General features: G+C 39.6%; 1 long non-coding RNA gene across 1 annotated transcript in view; it reads right to left on the bottom strand.

Annotated features, from left to right (window-relative positions):
- LOC136872425 (uncharacterized) overlaps positions 1-20,598 on the bottom strand; it is a 55,344-nt gene that overhangs the window by 17,149 nt on the left and 17,597 nt on the right. Inside the window, exon 2 of the long non-coding RNA XR_010859889.2 lies at positions 6,202-6,301. This is a non-coding gene — a long non-coding RNA (uncharacterized lncRNA). The remainder of the gene's footprint in view (positions 1-6,201; positions 6,302-20,598) is intronic.

Here is a 20,598-nt window from a genome sequence, read left to right as displayed (position 1 = left end):
GTGGGAAAACAATTTTTCATTTTGTTTATGTATGTTAGCTTTATGCATGTTTCTGACATTTTTCACAAATTTCTACTCTCTTTTGTCTTGATGATTTTATTTCTTTATGACATTCCATGAATTGGAATTGCCTACACTGGTTCAGGGTTTGAAATGTAAACTTTACTAGGCAATCAATTGACTGTCCAGGATTTTTTTTTTTTGTTTTACCCTGAGTATATATTTCAACTACTCTATAAAAAGTCTGCTGAAACAGGCTCACACTGTAACAATCAACACTGCACTGCCGAGAAGATTTTTTTTTTTCATCTGCTCCTTACTGAACTTGTGTAGCTGGGCTGAATTTGTATGTGGACAAGGATGATCCATCAAGAGCAGCACTTGAAAAATAGGAACTGGACACTGATCAGCTGATGATGGCCATCTGAAAGCATTTGCCAGACCACAATGTGTCATAAAGGAGACTGTTACATGCAGTGAATGCATGTGCATACTTCCTTGACTGGCTGGCATTTTACTCATTTTGGTCGTAAGGAATAGAATTTTACAAGACCAATTTTTAAATTTGGGTTCTCCTTTTTCATTAGGAGATATGCTTCTCTTATTGATCTTACTGATCTTAACTTTTTCACCATTTTCACTTGCAGAGATAACATCAGCCCGATTACGGCTACAATCTTTATCATCGCTTAGGTAATATTCCAGAGCAACATTAAGTGTATCATCTTGCAATGGATGTCCACATTAGGAATCTGGGAATAGCCTATCAAATTACCTTTTCCCTTCTTTATTTTACAGGCTTTTGAAATTAAGTAATGTGAGGAAGTGCATATGTATTTCTGTAACTGCTGCTTGGAGCAGCTATATGGTACAGTGTCAGTAATTGTACCTTCTCAAGATAAGTGGCTGCTGAGACTGCTGTGTTTAGGTTTTGAAACCACACATCACTTTGGGTGCACATGTCTACTGTCTTCAGGTTCTGCTCCAGTTGCAACTACATTATACTCTTCTCTAAGTTTTGAAGATGTTGCTTGTGTAAAACTTGTTTCAAGTTCTTCCACATTTCTTTGTACAGGCTGTTTTCTTCTTGTGCTTCTTATCTTGCCAGGTCGTTTAAGGGGGATATATTATTATATACAGTATATTATTAGGGGCTATAGCAGAAATGCTAATATTCAAAGCATCAATTTCATCTCAGGAATATAAACATCTGCATTGTCTTCTTCATTTTCACATTCTGGTGACTGTGATTGCTCAGGTGAGTTACTAGTACGTACTAAATTTCTTGTTGTAGTGAGTATAACAATTCCTGCACAATGAATGTGATGGTAACAGTTACTTGAGGAACAAGATATTTTTGCAGTAACTCAGGCAGATTTCCAGCAACTGAGCAGTGTTTTCTTAAACACCATCTTTTTGTGCCTGCTTTCATAGTCCACACATCTCATCCTTTTACTACTGTATTCCCTTACTGACACTGTATCTAACAAAAAGTTCAAACCACACACAAAACTCTAAGCAGAATGATTCATGTGCAAGTTCAGCCTTGTTTATAAAAAAACAGAAGAGAGCTGAAAACAATGTTACCAACATGCTTATTTTACAGTAGAAATTAAGGCATAAGTTCAGTCAATGCACCACTTTTTCAGCGCAGACAGCTAGGCGCGATTGTACTGTCCTTTGTTTCTTTCCCACAGACTTCTCACGTTCAGCGTGATTGTATGGTACATAAGGCTGCTAACTCTGAACTTAACAAGTGGTACATTGTTAAGTGCACTTTTGAACTTACGAAGTAGTGGTACAAAAGAGGGGAGCGGGATCAGGGGGCTACGCCTTAGTGGGCACTTACTGAATTTCAGCTGAAATTAAATGCTAAAATATACAGAATGTTAAAAAATTGCTAAGACTTTACATACAAAAAAAAAATTGCCCATTCTGATAGCACCAACGACTAACACAATATTAAAATAATATACTGTGCAATTCTCGTAACTTTTGTGATGGGGGTTTTCAAGTAAATAATTTGTAATACAGATAGCTGGAGCAGAGAAAACAATGTTAATAGTTAGACCAGTTGTATGCGGAAATATAATAGGAAAGTTAGCATTCCAAATTTAAAACAAAATATTTTGAACATTAGAAAAAATCTAAAATTTTTGTATTTTATTCATAAATTTATAGGCCTAAGTTAAAAGGAAGTCTATAAATGTGTGTGTCAACTAAGTTTGAACATACCAAGAGTGAGCTTTAAAGCAAAAAATCTGCCAGGTCCCCACTACTTTTCGTTTATTAGTTATATATTTTTTAGTTCTCTACTGTATTATTAGCAAAATATGCATTTTTCACAGGGCTGTATCATTTTCAAAAATCAAGAGAAAATGAAAATATTTTATTTTTTAACACATATGATATAGAAGTTTAATATACATTTTTTTTCACAGAAATTCATGATGAATTGATATGCACTGTATGATCTGAGATGAAATCTCCCTGGATAAATTCTTTCAAGAGCCATTATTGGCTGTGAAAGGAAATCCACTAGTTTGGCAGTCAGAAAGACAACACGTGTACCCTTCTCTCCACAAACTGGCATTGAAGCGTTTGTGTGTAGTCACTACTTCAACACCTTGTGAGATCATTTTTTTCAAAAGCAGGGCAGACTATAATAACTGACAGAAGGGAGAAGGAACTGACTCACAGGAAAATGAGTGTCTCAAACTTTATTTTCTAATTTAAGTTAGTGATGTACTTTGTGTAAATAGTTTGCACATCAATTTTAGCTTGTAGTTTTATAATGTTTAAGAATATTATTATAGGAGTGCAGCTGCATGAGTTTACCATATTAAATCTGCTATTTGTTTTACGTCGCACCGACACAGATAAGTCTTATGGCGATGATGGGATAGGAAAGGCCTAGGAGTGGGAAGGAAGCGGCCGTGGCTTTAATCAAGGTACAGCCCCAGCATTTGCCTGGTGTGAAAATGGGAAACCACGGAAAACCATCTTCAGGGCTGCCGACAGTGGGATTCGAACCCACTATTTCCCGATTACTGGATACCGGCCGCACTTAAGCGACTGCAGCTATTGAGCTCGGTGTTACCACATTAAACACACCTTCATTCAGTTTAAAGAGATAATTTACTGGCACAAAACAAATGTTGAATACCAAATTCGGACAGCCACTGTGTGTTGCGAAAGGGCGTAGTTTCACACAGACTGGTTTTGTTCACTCGTCGAAAGAGCAGGTGTTGGAGAGGGAAGAGCGCAATGACGAGGAGTGGAGCGAGCTTGGAGGATGAGCTAGTTGAAAGTCAAGATTTCTCTCACTCTCTCTCTCTTGATGCTCTCAGTATGAGCGAGTGCTATGTTTGAATGGTCCGCTCTCTTGAAAGGAGCGAATGAGTAGTCGCTCCATAAAAAGAGTCGTTCATCAGTAATGACTTGCTCCTGAGTAAACCAATACTATTCGGAATGACGAAAGTTGGCGACACAAGATGATGATAATTTAAATGAAAGCAGTGATCAGGTTTACTGTGTGATAGGCCTACTTCTCAAATGACAGAGACAAATGCCTGGCCGTTAAGTTGTATTGTATTAATATTGCATAATAATGCAAGATGCAAGGTTGAATAAGGAGATCAACAGAAGGGTATACGCGGGAAATATGTTCCACCAGAATGTAAGCAACCTGGTGTGGAACAGAGAAGTTCCTATGAAATGTACCTAAAGAGATAATGTAAAAGATGTACTATACTCTATATTAACATATGCATCAGAGACTTGGACACAAACAGCAAGAAATGAGAGTAAAATTCAGGCCAGTAGGATGAAGTTCCTGAGGAGTATGGTAGGGAAGACAAGGAGAGGCAGGGTAAAAAATGTTGAGGTCAGATAAGAGATAGGCTAGGGTAGAAAAACTCTGAGTGATAGGATGGAAAATAATAAATTTAGATGGTTTGGATATGTTACCAGGTTGCAAGAGAGATGCATAGAGCAAGACAGATGGACTCTGTTAAGAACTGTATAGGGAAAAGAAGACTGGACTGGAATACAATTACTGAAGAGGAGTGGTGGAAGGAGAGGCAACGGTGGAGAAGTGCCATCAATACCTCGACCTGACAGGAGCTGGACAAGGGGAAATGAAAATAATGATAGTGATGATGATGAAAACAATACCTTTATTCCCTTTCTCAAACGGGGTCGAGAATGAAGCAAGACGAATCTTCGTAGCGAGTTTTTATGACCGGATGACCTTCCTGACGTCAACTTCATCAGAGGAGTTAACGAGATGAAATGAATGACGTGATATAACGACTATATTTACTTTATATGTAGGCCTAAAAGTTATGTGTTTACCAATTATTGTCTTTTTCAATTTATAAATACTGCCTTCCAACGAAAATAGCCAGTAAAACTCAGAATAATTCAAAAGTTTGTTAAAGAATAGTGTAGAATGTTTGCATGAACAATTTATAGCTCTTTATATCCTAGAAGTGTCCTGTTCCATGGCTAAATGGTTAGCATGCTGGCCTTTGTTTACGGGAGTCCCGGGTTGGATTCTCGGCAGGGTCAGGAATTTTAACCATAATTGGTTAATTCCACTGGCATGGAGGCTGGTGTGTGTGTGTGTGTGTGTGTGTGTGTGTGTCGTATTCATCATCATAATTTCATCCTCATCACGATGCGCAGGTCGCCTACAGGAGTCAATTCAAAAGACCTACACCTGGCAAGCCGAACTTGTCCTCGGACACTCCCGGCACTAAAAAAGCCATACGCCATTTCATTTTTTCATCCTAGAAGTCATGTTGTTCACTGCACAAAATTTGAGGTTATCTCATACTAGACCCTCCCTACTTTGTTTTTTTTTTTGGCTGCAAAAGTGGAAAGAAAAAAAATGGGGCAGGGCTCTAATACGTGAGTAAATACAGTAGCAGCCACTTGGTCAGACAATTTTTAGAATGAAAGGGCACGGACTATCATGGGCTTTACATAACCAGTGTAGGTGGAAGTGATAGATCGATATCGATACATGACAAATAATATGGATAAGGGGGAGAATATAAAAGGGAGGGAGTGTCGACTGCAATATATATTCCAATTGGGCAGTCTTTTCCCCCCCCGCAAAGAATGCAATGCACATAAAAACTGTCAATTATAGTCTAAGCGGACCTTTTACTCCTGAAGGTATTACTTTCCATAAAGTTCTAATCCCTGCAAAATGGAAAGGACAAATTCTCCAACCATACAAAAATATGTTTATAGCAGATACAATTTTGCTTTTACATGATATCAATAAGGGGCTGCCTGGCCAAGGCGGTAAAGGCGTGCTCGGTTCGCCCGGAAGAACGTGGGTTCGAATCCCCGTCAGGAAGTCGTAAAATTTAAGAAACGAGATTTCCACTTCCGGAGGTGCATATGGCCCTGAGGTTCACTCAGCCTACACCAAAAATGAGTACCAGGTTAATTCCTGGGGGCAAAGGCGGCCGGGCGTAGAGCTAACCACTCTACCCCATCATGTGCCACGGTTAGCAATGGTGGAAGCCTTTACCTTCCACTCCTCCAAGGGGCTTCATGGTCTGTATGGAGGTGACTTTGTCTTTTTATATCAATACTTTTTGAAACTCCAGGCCTTTGTTCACTACCGGTTTACAGTGCCATGATTCAAGAAAGTTATTAAATACTAGTACATTAGCCTGTCTTCGACATTCGAAATTACCACCTTTAAAGTAATTGGAAATTCTAAATGGACTATTAATATATCTTATGAATAAAAGTTACACTTTCCAGGTTTTATACGGCATTTGAATGGAATCAAACAGGTATTATTTCCTTACAAACCATTCTGAGTGCAGTTGTAGCTCGGAGTTATACTTTGACGTCTATGAACCTGCATATTTTCGAGAAAACTACATACAGTACAACTGTCCAAAGCACTGGAGTGGGGAGATGTATCCCAACTTTAAAGTCCTGTCCTGGTGACTTATTCAGTGTGACAGAGAAGGCTGCATCATAATCTCAGTTACCAAGTGAATTATTGAAATGTTTGGTTTACTAATAGAATAATTGGTTTTACGACCCTCTAACTACTTTTATGGCTTAAGGCTTGGTTTAATAACACCTGGTTTCTATGGATTCTTTCAGGATTCAATGTAGTGCAAAAAAGTGAATTAATAAACTGCAGTAAGTTATATCTGTACTCACCGCAATTTGAAACCACTCCACATCATGGGTTATCCCTGAGATACGATGATCAGTTGAAGGCCACTGCGCTGATAAATAAAGCAACTTAAGTGCTTGTGACCTGAAAAAATCAGGGGGAAAAAATTAGGGGAAAGAAAAGAGCTACACTATAGGCTAGTCCTACACATTCAATTGTAACATGCTAGTTTTGGATAAGAAAGGAAGTATCATAACAAATCAATCTTTATAATACTCTATCTCTCTATCATTACTATGGCACAACTTTCAGACTGTGTTTGATTAAAAGAACAAAAATGACAACTTCATATCTAATTATTTAAGATCTAGGAGAGTGACAGGAATTAAACTGTTACAGACTAATGGGATAATTATAACTGTGGGGAATTTTTGCATAACCTAATTTTAACTGTTGGGAATTTTTGCCAATCTCATTTTTTACTCTTAAAAATAAATGCTTTTTATAGAGCAATACATGCTGTAAGTTGCGGGAATACTAAGTAAAGAAACCTGTTGGCCGACACTGTAGGCCTAAGAGTAAAAAAGGTAGAGGGACAGAAATACCCCAGGGTCAGAATTACTCCAGATAAATCTAATCTGGAAATCAGAAAAATTAAAGAAATTACATATCTTTATGATGACTAGCTTCTACTGTTTCATTCCATGAGCTTGAGACAAAGTAGTCAATAGCTCCATGTACTTAGTAACTTTTTTTTACAATTGCCTTTACGTCACACTGACACAGACAGGTCTTGTGGCGACAAAGGGCTAGGAGTGGGAAGGAAGCGGTCGTGGCCTTAATTAAGTAACAGCCCCAGTGTACTTAGTACATATGAAGTCTATTTGATAACCTATATTCCTCGGCTGATGAGTGTTTCTGTAATATAAATACTGCTCTAATATAGAAAGAAGCAGCCAAAGTCTGTATGTTAAACACAACACCAGCATTCGTTGGGAGCTGCACTGGAAAAACTCTTCTGAGATGGCCGAGGATAAATACAGAGTAATAAATAAGGTAAAGGATTATAAGCAACTGAAAAAAGACCTAGAAAATATTGACGTGGACACCACACATGGTATGATGGTAAATAGGGTGAAAAGTCAGGCTGTAAGTTTCATCAAGAGGAAAAGCCCTCTCAGTTTTATTAACTGTGTTGATGGGGTGAAAGTACCTCACAAGGATCACTGTACATACCTAGGACTTAATATCAGGAAAGATCTTCATTGTACTAATTACATTAAAGAGGCTGTGAATAAAGGTTACCGATTTTTTAAATATGATTACAAGGGTATTTATGGGTTGGAGTAAGGAGAGGGCATATAATTCACTGGTAAGACCCCAATTAGAGTATGGTTCCAGTGTATGGGATTTTTTCCTAGATTACTTGTTTCAAGTACTGGAAAAGATTCAGAAGAAAGCAACATGATTTGTTCTGGGTAATTTCCAAAATAAAAAAGTAGTGTTACAAGTTCCGAACTTTGGGCTGGGAAAACTTGGAAGTAAGGAGACAAGATCCTCGGGCAAGCAGTACGTTCCACGCTGTCAGTGGAAAGATGATATGAAATTACTTTAGTAAACAAATAAACTTGGAGTTCTTGAAAGTAGGAACCAAACCACACAAACCCCATGGCACTACAGCCCTTGAACGGCCTTGGCCTACCAAGTGACCATTGCTCAGCCCGAAGGCCTGCAGATTACGAGGTGGTGTGTGGTCAGCAGGACAAATCCTCTCGGCTGTTATACTTGGCTTTCTAGACCGGGGCCGCTATCTCACTGCCAGATAGTTCCTCAATTCTAATCACATAGGCTGAGTGGACCTCGAACCAGCCCTCAGGTCCAGGTAAAAATCCCTGATCTGGCCAGGAATCGAACCCGGGGCCTCTGGGTCAGAGGCAGACATGCTACCCCTTCACCACTGGGCCGGCTCTTAAAAGTAGGAATGATCATAAAATATTGGGATTCAAGAGGACAAATTGGGGTAAATATTCAATTGGAAGAAGTGGACTTAGGGATTGGAATAATTTACCTAGTGAGATGTCTGATAAGATTTTAAACTTCTTTTAAATTATTTAAATATATTAAAAGAATAAAGAAAAAAAAGAAAACGAGCCATCTATGGGTTTTTCTCACTGTCCCAGACCATGTAACTAAATCTGCCCGATATGATTTATGTGGTGGGGGGGACAAAAAAACAACTCAGTTACAAGGAAACAGTTTTAAATTTGAAGAAAATTGAAAGCATCCAACAACAATATGGAAACTGCCACTTGAGTGACAGACCTAAATGCAAATCAGTGGTGTATGATTAATTAAAATGATGGGTACAGATGTTAATTTGTTCTCATGAACTGAAGCTAAGACAGCATATAGAACGATACAATCCTGTAATTGAATGTGCACTACATCAATAATTCTGACAGTCTCTTGAAGTTTTGATTTATTTTACTGTGAAGGTAACTTGTACTAAACAAACAATTCAAAGTTACCAAGCAGCAAAAAATTCACAGGATCAAATGATAAGAGGCACAGAAAAGAATGAAAAGGTTACTTCTTTCGGTACAGAAAATATTTTTTTTTACAATTGGCTTTACATCGCACAGACACAGATAGTTCTTATGGCGATGATGGAACAGGAAAGGATTAAGAGCGGGAAGGAAGTGGCCGTGGCTTTAATTAAGGTACAGCCTTGCTTGGTGTGAAAATGGGAAACCACGAAAAACCATCTTCAGGGCTGCCGACAGTGGGGTTCGAACCCACTGTCTCCCAGATGCAAGCTCACAGCTGCGCGCTCCTGACTGAACGGCCAACTCACCCAGTCAGAAAAGAAAGAAACAACAAGAATCTCGGTACAGAGATCACAATGAAGACAACTCACTAGAGTTTCAAGCTGGTAATTTTCTTATTACAAAAAAACTGTATATGGCATTTCTGATGATAAACTATTTTCTGGCAACAAAATATCTGTCAATGTGTAAAGTTGTCCCAGGTATTTTTGTTATTTTTTTTTTTTTTTGTAAAAGATAAGAAATGAGCATGTGAAAAGTGATATTAGAGTTGCTAGAAAAATCCTGGATAGAACCAGAGAAGTATAAAGCATATGTTAAGGTGACGACAAAACATTTGTAGAAGAAACATTTGAAAGACAGACTGGCTGCTTAGCATAGTTAGTACACAGAGATGAGAGTTACCACGTGTATGCATAAGTTTCTGCCAGTTTTTATGGTAAAGAAAACACATAATTTTCAAAGGAAATTTTTTTTGTTTATTCAAAATATTGGCCATCGGCTTCTACACACTTCGCCCATCTTTCAGGTAAGTTATGAATACTATGCCAGAGGAACTGCTTGTCTTTTGCGGCAAACCATTCGTTGAGCCATTTTCACTTCCTCGAAATTGTTGAAATGCTGCTCTGTGAGCGCGTGCCCCATTGATGCGAAGAGGTGATAGTCAGATGGCGCCAGGTCGGGGCAGTATGGCGTGAGTAGAAGGATGTCCTATCCCATTCCGGTCGTCTTTCGATCAATGTGTGATTTAAATTAATCATATGTTGGCGATAGCATTGTGGATTAACGGTTTTGCCAGACTTCAAGAGTTCATAATACACAATACTGCTCTGGTCCCACCAGACACAAAGCATAGTCTTCTTGCCGTTTAAATTGTCGAAACCATGTCTCACATGTTCTAAATGATGGAGTGTGTTCACCATATGTTTCTACCAACAAACGATGACTTTCCACAGTCTTTTCCTTTCGATTAAACAAGAAAAGCAATGCATACCGCAAATGTTCTTTTTCAGGCACAAACGTTGACATGATCACTGAACGATACAACACATACACTAGTGTTTGGCAGACTCAATTTGTGTGTGTTGGTAGGTTAATGTCAGATGAACAAAATGACGTATGTGTCAAATTCATACGCTGCGTACGTTCGCTCTTAGTGAATATAATGGGAACAAAACTTGAACTTAAACTTGAATCTCTTAGTGAAATTGGAAAAGACTTAGGCCTATTTTTTTCATACACCTGATAAATACCGTAACATGATGATGTACCCTGTTGCATCACAGTAAGATGTTCCAGAAATATTGTGTTCCATCTCAGACCCTAATACAAAATCAACTGTCTCAGCAAAATCAAAGGAGTTTCTGTTTGGCTAATGGATGTTAAGCTCCATAAGCAAGCACAGCAACTTTTTTTAATCACACCTCCTATCAAGCGCAAGTGATAATTTTGGAACAACTTGCAGGTAGTAACTGACATTACTACTCTGTTACTTGTCGGTTGGTTACACATATTTTTTAGTTGTCTGAAGTATGTAGTGTTAGGTTTACTGGCAGTAATACATACTGTAGCATAGTTTCTCAAAACAGTTCTGCAGGGTCTCACCATTTTATACTTCTTTTTTTTTTCATGCTATGGGTGTGGACAACAAGTAAAAGGCAGAAAACGAATCCTTGCAGCATTACTGATTACACAGGGACCATCAGGTTGCATTCCTGTACATATTTCCATGTTTGATGTGAAAAATGAGATAGAGTCTGTAAGGATGAAGATTTTAAAGCCATACATTGCTAGCTTTATCTTCATAAATACTTTGAAGCTGCACCGGCCATGAAATGCTTCCAAATTTTCATCTACAGTTGTATATTCAGAGATAGTGTATGCAGATTGGCAATTTCTTACAAAAGCTTCAAATATTCCCCACACATGTCATTTTATCCACTCTTTTTCTATCGTCCCGAAAAGTTCTGTAATCAAAACTAAGAGAATTCATCAGAAATGGAACCGTTTCCATGACATAGTGCAAATTACGAGTTCTATACCAGTGCCATCTCATGCTCAAATGTTTTTTGGTGTTCAAATGTGCTGATTTCATTACGCCAGTAATATACAACACTCCAAATAATGCTTTGACCTCTTCTGCATTGGATATTAAAATAATTTAATACCTGATCTATCATTTCCTCTGTAAATAATAACTCCAAGCTTCACCAGCATTCCTTGCATTTTTAGCTATTAGTTTTACATCAAATAGCTATGTCACAATATTTCAAACACGTGTTCTTCCTGTAGTATCTGAAGGGTCCTTATACCAGATCGTACTATCTTTCCCTTTCAAGCAATGAAGTCGTAACCCCCAAGGGAATGTCATTTTCAGAAAGGTTTACAGAGTGTGAACTATCTTCATCTTCTGACATATAATGTTGATCACTTTCTGCATTTTGTATCGTGTTTGAGACATGATCACCTGTCTTGTACACGTTCTTCTTCTGATGAAGATTTATCTCCGCCAACAACTTCATCGTCTGATGCATCACAACAAGCTTCAGTTTCTTGATTTGTCAGTCTTCTTCCTCTGTTCATTTTTTATAGTGGGTTCGAATCCCACTGTCGGCAGCCCTGAAGATGGTTTTCTGTGGTTTCCCATTCTCATACCAGGCAAATGTTGGGGCTGTACCTTAATTAAGGCCACGGCCGCTTCCTTCCCAGTCCTAGCTCTTTCCTGTCCCATCGTCGCCGTAAGACATATCTGTGTCGGTGCGACGTAAAGCCAATAGCAAGGAAAAAAAAAAAGCATTTTTTTATTACACTATTTGACAATACACAATAAACAAGAACTACAATTACTGGTAGCAAACAGGTACGCTCAGGGTAATAACTTTCCATACATAGTGACAAATGATTTCTGAGTGACAGAAGGGCAGGTAGACTGTGTAAATGTGGCCCACAGATGGCCTTATTGATGAATGAATGAATGAATGAATGAATGAATGAATGAATGAATGAACGAATGAAAATGAATGAATAATAATAAACCATGGACGATAAATGAGAAGCCCAATCAGTGATCCTGCATGTCAGGATTCCAGTCACTATGGAGGAAGAGAGAATCAAGGGCACAGGACTCTCCTTGTGCTTGGGTGGCTAGAACTAGACAATCTACCAGTAGACCCTAATCTTTTAGGAGTTAAAAGTAATTAAGGCCAGCGTCAAGCAGATATTCATGGAGATAAAACAATGTTTTCACTAAAGGAAGTGGTAGAGTTCCACTCAAAAATACCTTAATTTTTACAAGTAGTTTAACAATGTACCAACAAAGAGTTTCTTGGCTACAATGTGATAGGACTGAGAAGGAATCAACCATTGGCTTTAATTAAGGTTCAGCCCTAGCATTTAGCTAGAGTGAAAATAGTAAATCACAGAACACTATCTTCAGAGCAGCCAACAGTGGAGTTCAAACACACCATCTGCTGAATGCAAGCTCCACAGCCCGAACCGAGCAGCCAACTCGCTTGGTGCAAAAAGTCCAAGCTTTTCTTTTACAGCTTGTTTTAAATTCACTGACACAGTCAGGTCTTATGACGATGATGGGATGAGAAAGGGCTAGGCGTGGGAAGGAAGTGGCCGTGGCCTTAATTAAGGCAGCTCGTCGCCATAAGACCTATCAGTGTCGGTGCGACGTAAAGCCCCTATCAAAAAGAAAAATTAAGGCACAGCTCTAGAATTTGCCTAGTGTGAAAATGGGGAGATTTAACAAACTGCCATTCTATGGCATGGCCATGAATAAAAATTAGGCTTTTGGAAGGAGGTAAGTAAAATTTGCTGACTCAGTAACTAAAGATGCGAGGAATTAGCAATAAGGGGAAATAAAGGCAGAAAATGTTGAACATTACACTATGTTCAATAGTTGTCAAAAGGGGTACGGCAGAGTGAGGAGTACCTAGAATAATTCATGCAGGAAAGCTAGTATGCAACATACAATCATTTTTTTTTGGGGGGGGTGTTTCACTAATGGCTTAACATCGCACTAACTCAGGATATTGGCACCAGGCTGAGTGGCTCAGACGGCTGAGGCGCTGGCCTTCTGACCTGAACTTGGCAGGTTCTATCCTGACTCAGTCCGGTGGAATTTGAAGGTATTCAAGTACGTCAGCCTCATGTCGGTAGATTTACTGGCACGTAAAAGAACTCACGCGAAACTAAATTCTGACACCTCTGAAATTGAAAACTGTAAAAGTAGTTAATGGGACGTAAAGCCAATAACATTATTAGGTTTTTGGCGACGAAGGGATGGGAAAGGGCTATGCAGCCAACCTGCTTGGTATAATAATTTTCACTAGGTATACAAATGAATGAGTGATGTGGGTAGATTTGGCAACAGAAGCAATTAGATGTATCTTGATGTGTTCACCTTAAGAAAAGAGGATGAATTACACAAGCTTTTGAAGGTAGTAAGTAATGAAACAGCAGAGATCAACAACAGAAATAATCACTATGAATCTGAAAACAAAAGAGGAGGATATACAAAGGTAATGGGCAGTGAAAAACATGGAAACTAGCAGGAATAGTCATGCCAAATTGTTCTGTGCTAGTAGGCCTACAGAATTAGCTTTTGCATACTGAGCTTTAAACCAAATAAAATAATAAGCGAGTTATTCTACCTTATAATACCAGTATAATGGTCCGTTATTGGACATTATAAATTTTCCAGCTAATTCATTCTTGGTTGCCTGCGTTTCGCCCTCGTGTGCTAAGTTAGGCTCGTCAGTTGGGACTCATTCAGGACAAATATTTTAGGTTCCCTATGGGAATCAACATCTACATTATTCTACCTTTTCGATACAAATTAAATAGTGTTTATTAATTAAACATTTAATGGGACGAGTTTCAACTTATTTAAAGGTCATATTCAGCCATATCGCGTGTAGAACAAAGTATTTGAAACACAATTGTTTTAAAGATGGTCTTAAAACTTATAAGTTTGACACTATGAAGAGCTGTTTATAGAATTTTCTGAAAACACATTTGTAAGAAATGAGTTCACTTAGCTCTAGAAATATACAAGATGAAGGTCTTAAAATATTATTCGGAGTATTCAAGAACGTAGATACAATTAAAAATTCACAGTCTTGATGAGATGTCGAAATGGGCATATATGCATAATGTTGTTGTGGTAGGGGAGAAGTAGTCTTATGATATTCTTCTTATCACTGTGAAGCGTGTCCCTCCGAGCTCTGAACGAGGAGCTGTTGGTGTGGTGTTGGAGAATCCAGTGAGTAGGTGGGCCGGAGACGACGGAACGGAAGACCGTGTACCATCTCAGAGTACTGTGTGTTTGAGAATTTCTCTGGACTGAGGAGCGCCGTGGATCAGCGAGGGGAGCCGCTATCGTGAGTGTGAGAGTAAATGGACCTATGTTAATTTTCACTGTTGTGAGTAGGCCTACAGTCCTGCTGTTGAATACTGTTGAACTGTTGCTGTTTGGTTGTTCACTGCATGTGAATATGTGATTACTGGACTGTCTCTGGAGACGAACCAATGGATAATCATCGTGTGTTGAGTGACCCGTAGTCTTGTGTTCAGATCCAGCGGTCTACACACAGGTGCTATATGAGGTGACTGGACTAGGGGGAAATGAAAGTAAGGATTAACCTTCCATAGGTAACTCCACCTCCTCTATGAACCATGTGACCTTGGCGCGGTGGGGAGGCTTGAGTGTTCCAATGACGCAGATAGCCGAGCCGCAGGTGCAACCATGTCGGATGGGTATCTGTTGAGAGACTAGACTAACAAATGGTTCATCGAAAGGGGGCTAGCAGCCTTTCGGAAGTTGCAAGGGCGGCAGTCTGGATGATTGACTGATATGGCCTTGTAACAATACTCAACATGGCTTAGCTGTGTTGATACTGCTACATGGCTGAAAGCAACGGGAAACTACAGCGGTAACTAACTCCCGAGGACATGCAGCTCTCTCTGTATGAATGATGTACTGATGATGGCTTCTTCCCGGGTAAAATATTCGGGAGGTAAACTAGTCCCCCATTTGGATCTCCGGGTGGGGATTACATGAGAGGGGGCGATCATCAGGAAGATGGATACCGACAGTCTGCGAGTCGGAACGTTGAATGTTAGAAGTTTGAATCATTGTGGTAGGTTAGAGAATCTGAAAAGGGAGATGGATAGACTAAAGTTAGATGTAGTTGGTATAAGTGAAGTACGTTGGCAGGAAGAAAAGGATTTTTGGTCAGGTGACTACCGAATTATCAACACGAAATCAAACAAGGGAAATGCAGGAGTTGGTTTAATAATGAATAAGAAAATAGGGCAGCGGGTAAGCTACTACGACCAGCATAGTGAAAGAATTATTGTTGTCAATATAGACACCAAACCAAAGCCCACCACAATAGTGCAGGTCTATATGCCTACTAGTTCAGCGGATGACGAGAAAATCAAAAGAATATATGAAGAGATATAAGATTTAATACAATATGTAAAAGGTGACGAGAATCTAATTGTGATGGGAGACTGGAATGCGGTGCTAGGCCAAGGAGGAGAAGGTAATACAGTAGGAGAGTTCGGATTGGGATAAAGGAATGAAAGAGGAACTCGGCTGGTTGTATTCTGCACTGATCATAATTTAGTCCTTGCCAATACTTGGTTCAAACACCACAAACGACGGCTGTATACGTGGACGAGACCTGGAGACACTGGAAGATATAAAATAGACTTCATTATGATTAGGCAGAGATTCAGAAACCAGGTGTTGAATTGCAAAACTTTCCCAGGAGCAGACGTGGACTCTGACCACAACTTGTTGGTCATGAAATGCCATCTGAAGTTGAGGAAATTGAAGAAAGGAAAGAATGCAAAAATATGGGATCTAGACAAGTTGAAAGAAAAGAGTGTAAGGGATTGTTTCAAGGAACATGTGGCACAAGGGCTAAATGAAAAGGCTGAAGGAAACACATAGAGGAAGAGTGGATAGTCATGAAAAATGAAGTCAGTAGGGCTGCTGAAGAGATGTTAGGAAGGAAGAAAAGATCAAGTGGATAACGCAGGAGATACTAGACCTGATTGATGAATGACGAAAATACAAGAATGATAGAAATGAAGAGGGCAGAATAGAATACAGGCGATTAAAGAATGAAGTGGATAGAACGTGCAAGGTAGCTAAGGAAGAATGGCTGAAGGAGAAGTGCAAGGATTTCGAAGGTTGTATGGTCCTGGGAAAGGTAGATGCTGCATACAGGAAAATCAAGGAAACGTTTGGAGAAAGGAAATCTAGGAGTGTGAGTACTAAGAGCTCAGATGGAAAGCCACTTCTAGGGAAAGAAGATAAAGCAGAAAGATGGCAAGAACATATCCAGCAGTTTTATCAAGGTGAAGATGTAGATAATTCGGTTCTGGAACAAGAAGTGACAGTTGATGCTGATCAAATGGGAGACCCAATTTTGAGGCCAGAGTTTTTTTTTTTTTTTGCTAGGGGCTTTACGTTGCGCCGACACAGATAGGTCTTATGGCGACGATGTGATAGGAAAGGCCTAGGAATTGGAAGGAAGCAGCCGAGGCCTTAATTAAGGTACAGCCCCAGCATTTGCCTGGTGTGAAAATGGGAAACCACGGAAAACCATTTTCAGGGCTGCCAATACTGGGATTCGAACCTACTATCTCCTGGATGCAAGCTCACAGCCGCGTGCCTCTACGCGCACGGCCAACTCGCCCGGTGAGGTCAGAGTTTGACAGAGCTGTGAGAGACCAAAATAGGAACAAGGCACCTGGAATTGATGACATTCCTTCTGAATTACTGACTGCCTTAGGAGAATGCAGCATGGCAAGGTTATTCCATTTAGAGTGTAAGATGCATGAGACAGGAGAAGTCCCATCCGATGGATAGATCGAATCACGAATGAAGAGATACTGAATTGAATTGGTGAGAGGAGATCGATTTGGCTAAATCTGACAAGAAGAAGAGATAGAATGATAGGACACATCTTAAGACACCCAGGACTTGTGCAGTTGGTTTTTGAAGGAAGTATAGGTGGTAAGAACAGTAGGGGTAGACCAAGGTTTGAATATGACAAGCAGATTAGAGCAGATGTAAGATGCAGTAGTTATGTAGAAATGAAAAGATTAGCACAGGATAGGGTGGCATAGAGAGCTGCATCAAACCAGCCTATGGACTGATGACTCAAACAACAACAGGTAACTCCAACTGGCTGGGACTCCCTTGTGTGTGTACAGAAGAGACACTTGTAAACAGGCCGTAATTAGTAAGTGTGGCCATTCATAGCTGATTAGAATTGTGCATCTGTATGTGTGTGTGTGTGTGTGTGTGTGTGTGTGTGTGTGTGTGCGTGCGCAGACAGTTTTATTCATAAAAATTGGTGTCAGAAGTTGGAATAGACCCCATGTGTGATACATCATTGTAATCTGTGTGAATTGGCGGACCAGATACTATAGGTTTCGACCATCGCCACGAGTAGCGGTGGGATATTTGATTCATTTGATTCCGTTCACGTTACTGAATCGATACAGTGATCCGATTCATGACACATTAGAGTCACCATTCCTATTGCATCTGTGTAGTGTGTACTGATAAGACAGCAGCAACATTCAATGCTTCCTGCTGCTGCCATCTGGTCTTCTTTCTATGAACTGCTTTCTTATGCGTCATCTAGCTTTCAGATTCAGGTTTCTCTTGCAGCCTCCTCTTCACATTAAATTTTGATGTTACAAAGACTTTAACCCCACGGTAACAACTCAATTTATTTATTTCGTATGGCATGAGGATACATTGTTATAATTTGGTTATTAACTATATTTATACATTTGAGCTCATCAATATCTGCATTGCTGCTAAAGCTGAATATCCAGTTTTGTTAGCCAACTCACAGCTTCATCACTGGCCTCGTGGATATCCTTTATTGTCCCACTGAATCTTCGGAGTGGGCACTCTGTGACGATATGTTGAACGGTCTGAGGCACATCAGAGCAGTCGCAATAAGGATCGCTGGTAATCTTCCACTTGTGTTTCCAGAAGTTGCATCTGCCATGTTGAGTTCTGATCCGATTAAGTGATGACCAGATTTTTCTGGGTAAGTTGAAACCAGGAGGTTGCATAACTGGATCCGAAATTAGACCTAATCTGTCAGGGTTTGAAGCTGCCCACCCATAGCGCCAGGCAGTGTTAGTATGAAATTCATCTTGGACTAGCCTCTTTCTTAGTAACCAAGAAGGTTTCCTAGATTTCAGCCTGAGATCTTCACGTAGGCAGTCTTGATGTATTGGTAGAAGAGGATTGTCACAGCATTTAACCCATTCTTTCTTCAGTGCCATTTGTCTTTGGAGATGAGGAGGTGGAATATTTGAAAGAACTGGTAACCACTCCAAAGGTGTGGATTGGATGGTTCCTGATATAGCCCTCATTGTATCGTTTAACTGAGTGTCTATCTTCTTTGTATGGGCACTGTTGAGCCATACTGGGCAGCAGTATTCGGCTACTGGGTATACTAACGCAAGTGCTGTAGTTCGGAGGGTGGATGCAGATGGGCCCCAGCTTGTTCCTGTGAGTTTGTGCAGGATGTTATTGCGGGTTTTGATCTTGGCAGATGTTTTGCGTACATGTTCGCTGTAAGTCAAAGATCGATCCAAGGTAACGCCTAGATATTTTGGATGAGGATTGAACTTCAGTATATGACCTCTGAATTGAACCTGAGGGGCATAATTAGCTTGTCTGTTGCTCAAATGAAAGCAGCTGACCTCTGTTTTTGTTATGTTTGGTTTCAGTCGCCAGGTTTTAAAATAATTATCAATTCTGCAGAGATCTTTAGTGAGTGTGGTTTCTGCTCCAGCAAAATCACTAGACTGGGCTGCCAAACAGATGTCGTCAGCGTATATAAACTTCCTAGCATTAGTTGAAGGTAGATCTAAACAACTCAATGAAATATGTATATAGAATTAGACAAAAAAATAGGTGTGCACACAATCGTCAATGTTCTGCATTTAGAGCTGTCATCCAGAAGGGAGATTCCCTAACAACGGTTTGCCTACCTTTTTCCTAAATGATTTCAAGGAACATGGAAATGTCAGTGTATTCACGGTAAGTACACAATAAAAAACAAATAAGTTAAAAAATGAAATGCATGAAAAAAATAGGTATCTACTTGTGCAGTACTATACATGCTTATTATATTAGAGTACAAAATTTCCGTAGTTAATAATAAAAATAATTAACAGAACTCAAATTTTCTACAGAGACTTGTGATTTTTCATAGTTCTCAGAAAGTAACAACTCCACAAACTATAGAGAATAAAATGTAAAAATATCTGTGTTTCCAATATGTAGCCTACATGTTAACATAAAACAAACGTTAGAAATGAAATGTACGTAAAGTTCCCACTCCGGTACATCAATGCATCCTTATTAAGTTACAGTACAAAAAATTACATACCGATTAATAACAATAATAATAATAATCATAATAATAATAATAATAATAATAATAATAATAATAATAATAATAATAATAATAATAATAGGGGGAGATCCAGAAAGCCATTTCAGAATTGAAATGTAACAAAGCAGCGGGTGAGGACGGAATCATAGCAGAGCTCTGGAAATACGCTGATGAGGAGTCAATCCAAAGTATCCATGAAATCATATCAAACATCTGGGTGACAGAAGCATTACCTAGCGACTGGACCTCAGCTATCATCCACCCATTACACAAAAAAGGCGACAAATCAGATCTCAACAACTACAGAGGGATTTCCCTTGTATCAGTGACGTACAAGATACTCTCCAAAGTATTACTCACAAGAGTAGAGGCTCAACTAGACTCCTGCATCGGAGAGTACCAGGCTGGGTTTCGCAAGTCAAGGTCATGCGCCGAACAAATCCTGAACCTCAAAACCAACATCACTTACAAAAACCTAAGCGCCTCACCCTACGTGGCAACATTTGTTGACTTTCAGAAGGCCTACGATTCAGTAGATAGAGAGTCACTCTTCCAGGCACTTGCTGAACTGGGACTAGATAAGAAAACCTTGAATCTAGTGAAAGCAACTCTTACCAACACTACAGCCAGAATCAAATTCAGAGGGGAACTGTCCCAGAGCTTTGAGATCAAAACAGGTGTTAGACAAGGGGATGACCTATCTCCAATCCTCTTTAATTGCCTACTTGAGAAAGTCATTCGTGAGTGGACGAAAATGCTAAAGGATGGCTCTGGATTGAGAATTGGCTACAAGAAAGACAAGTTAACAGTTAACTGTTTAGCCTTCGCAGACGACCTTACACTCCTGGCATCCAGTGTGGAGGAAGCTATCCATCAACTATCCTCTCTCGACCACATAGCAGCTAAAGTAGGGCTGAAGATCGCCATCAACAAAACACAGTTTATCACCAACATCAAAGATGCACCCAAATCAATCCCACTGGGGGACAAGACAGTACAAAGGACTAACTCCTTCAAATACCTAGGAGAATGAATAACCCCAAATATGAATGAAGATCAGGCCATGAACAGCAGATGCATCAAATTGGAAAATGCCTACCACCTATGTAAGAGTATGTACAAATCCAAATCCCTCTCACTTAACCTCAAAATCAGGCAT

The sequence above is a fragment of the Anabrus simplex genome, chromosome 4 (genome assembly GCF_040414725.1).
Source record: "Anabrus simplex isolate iqAnaSimp1 chromosome 4, ASM4041472v1, whole genome shotgun sequence".
NCBI classification, from domain to species: Eukaryota; Metazoa; Arthropoda; class Insecta; order Orthoptera; family Tettigoniidae; genus Anabrus; species Anabrus simplex.
The sequence above is the reverse complement of the archived record's forward strand: the minus strand, read 5'-3'. Positions and strand labels throughout refer to the sequence as shown.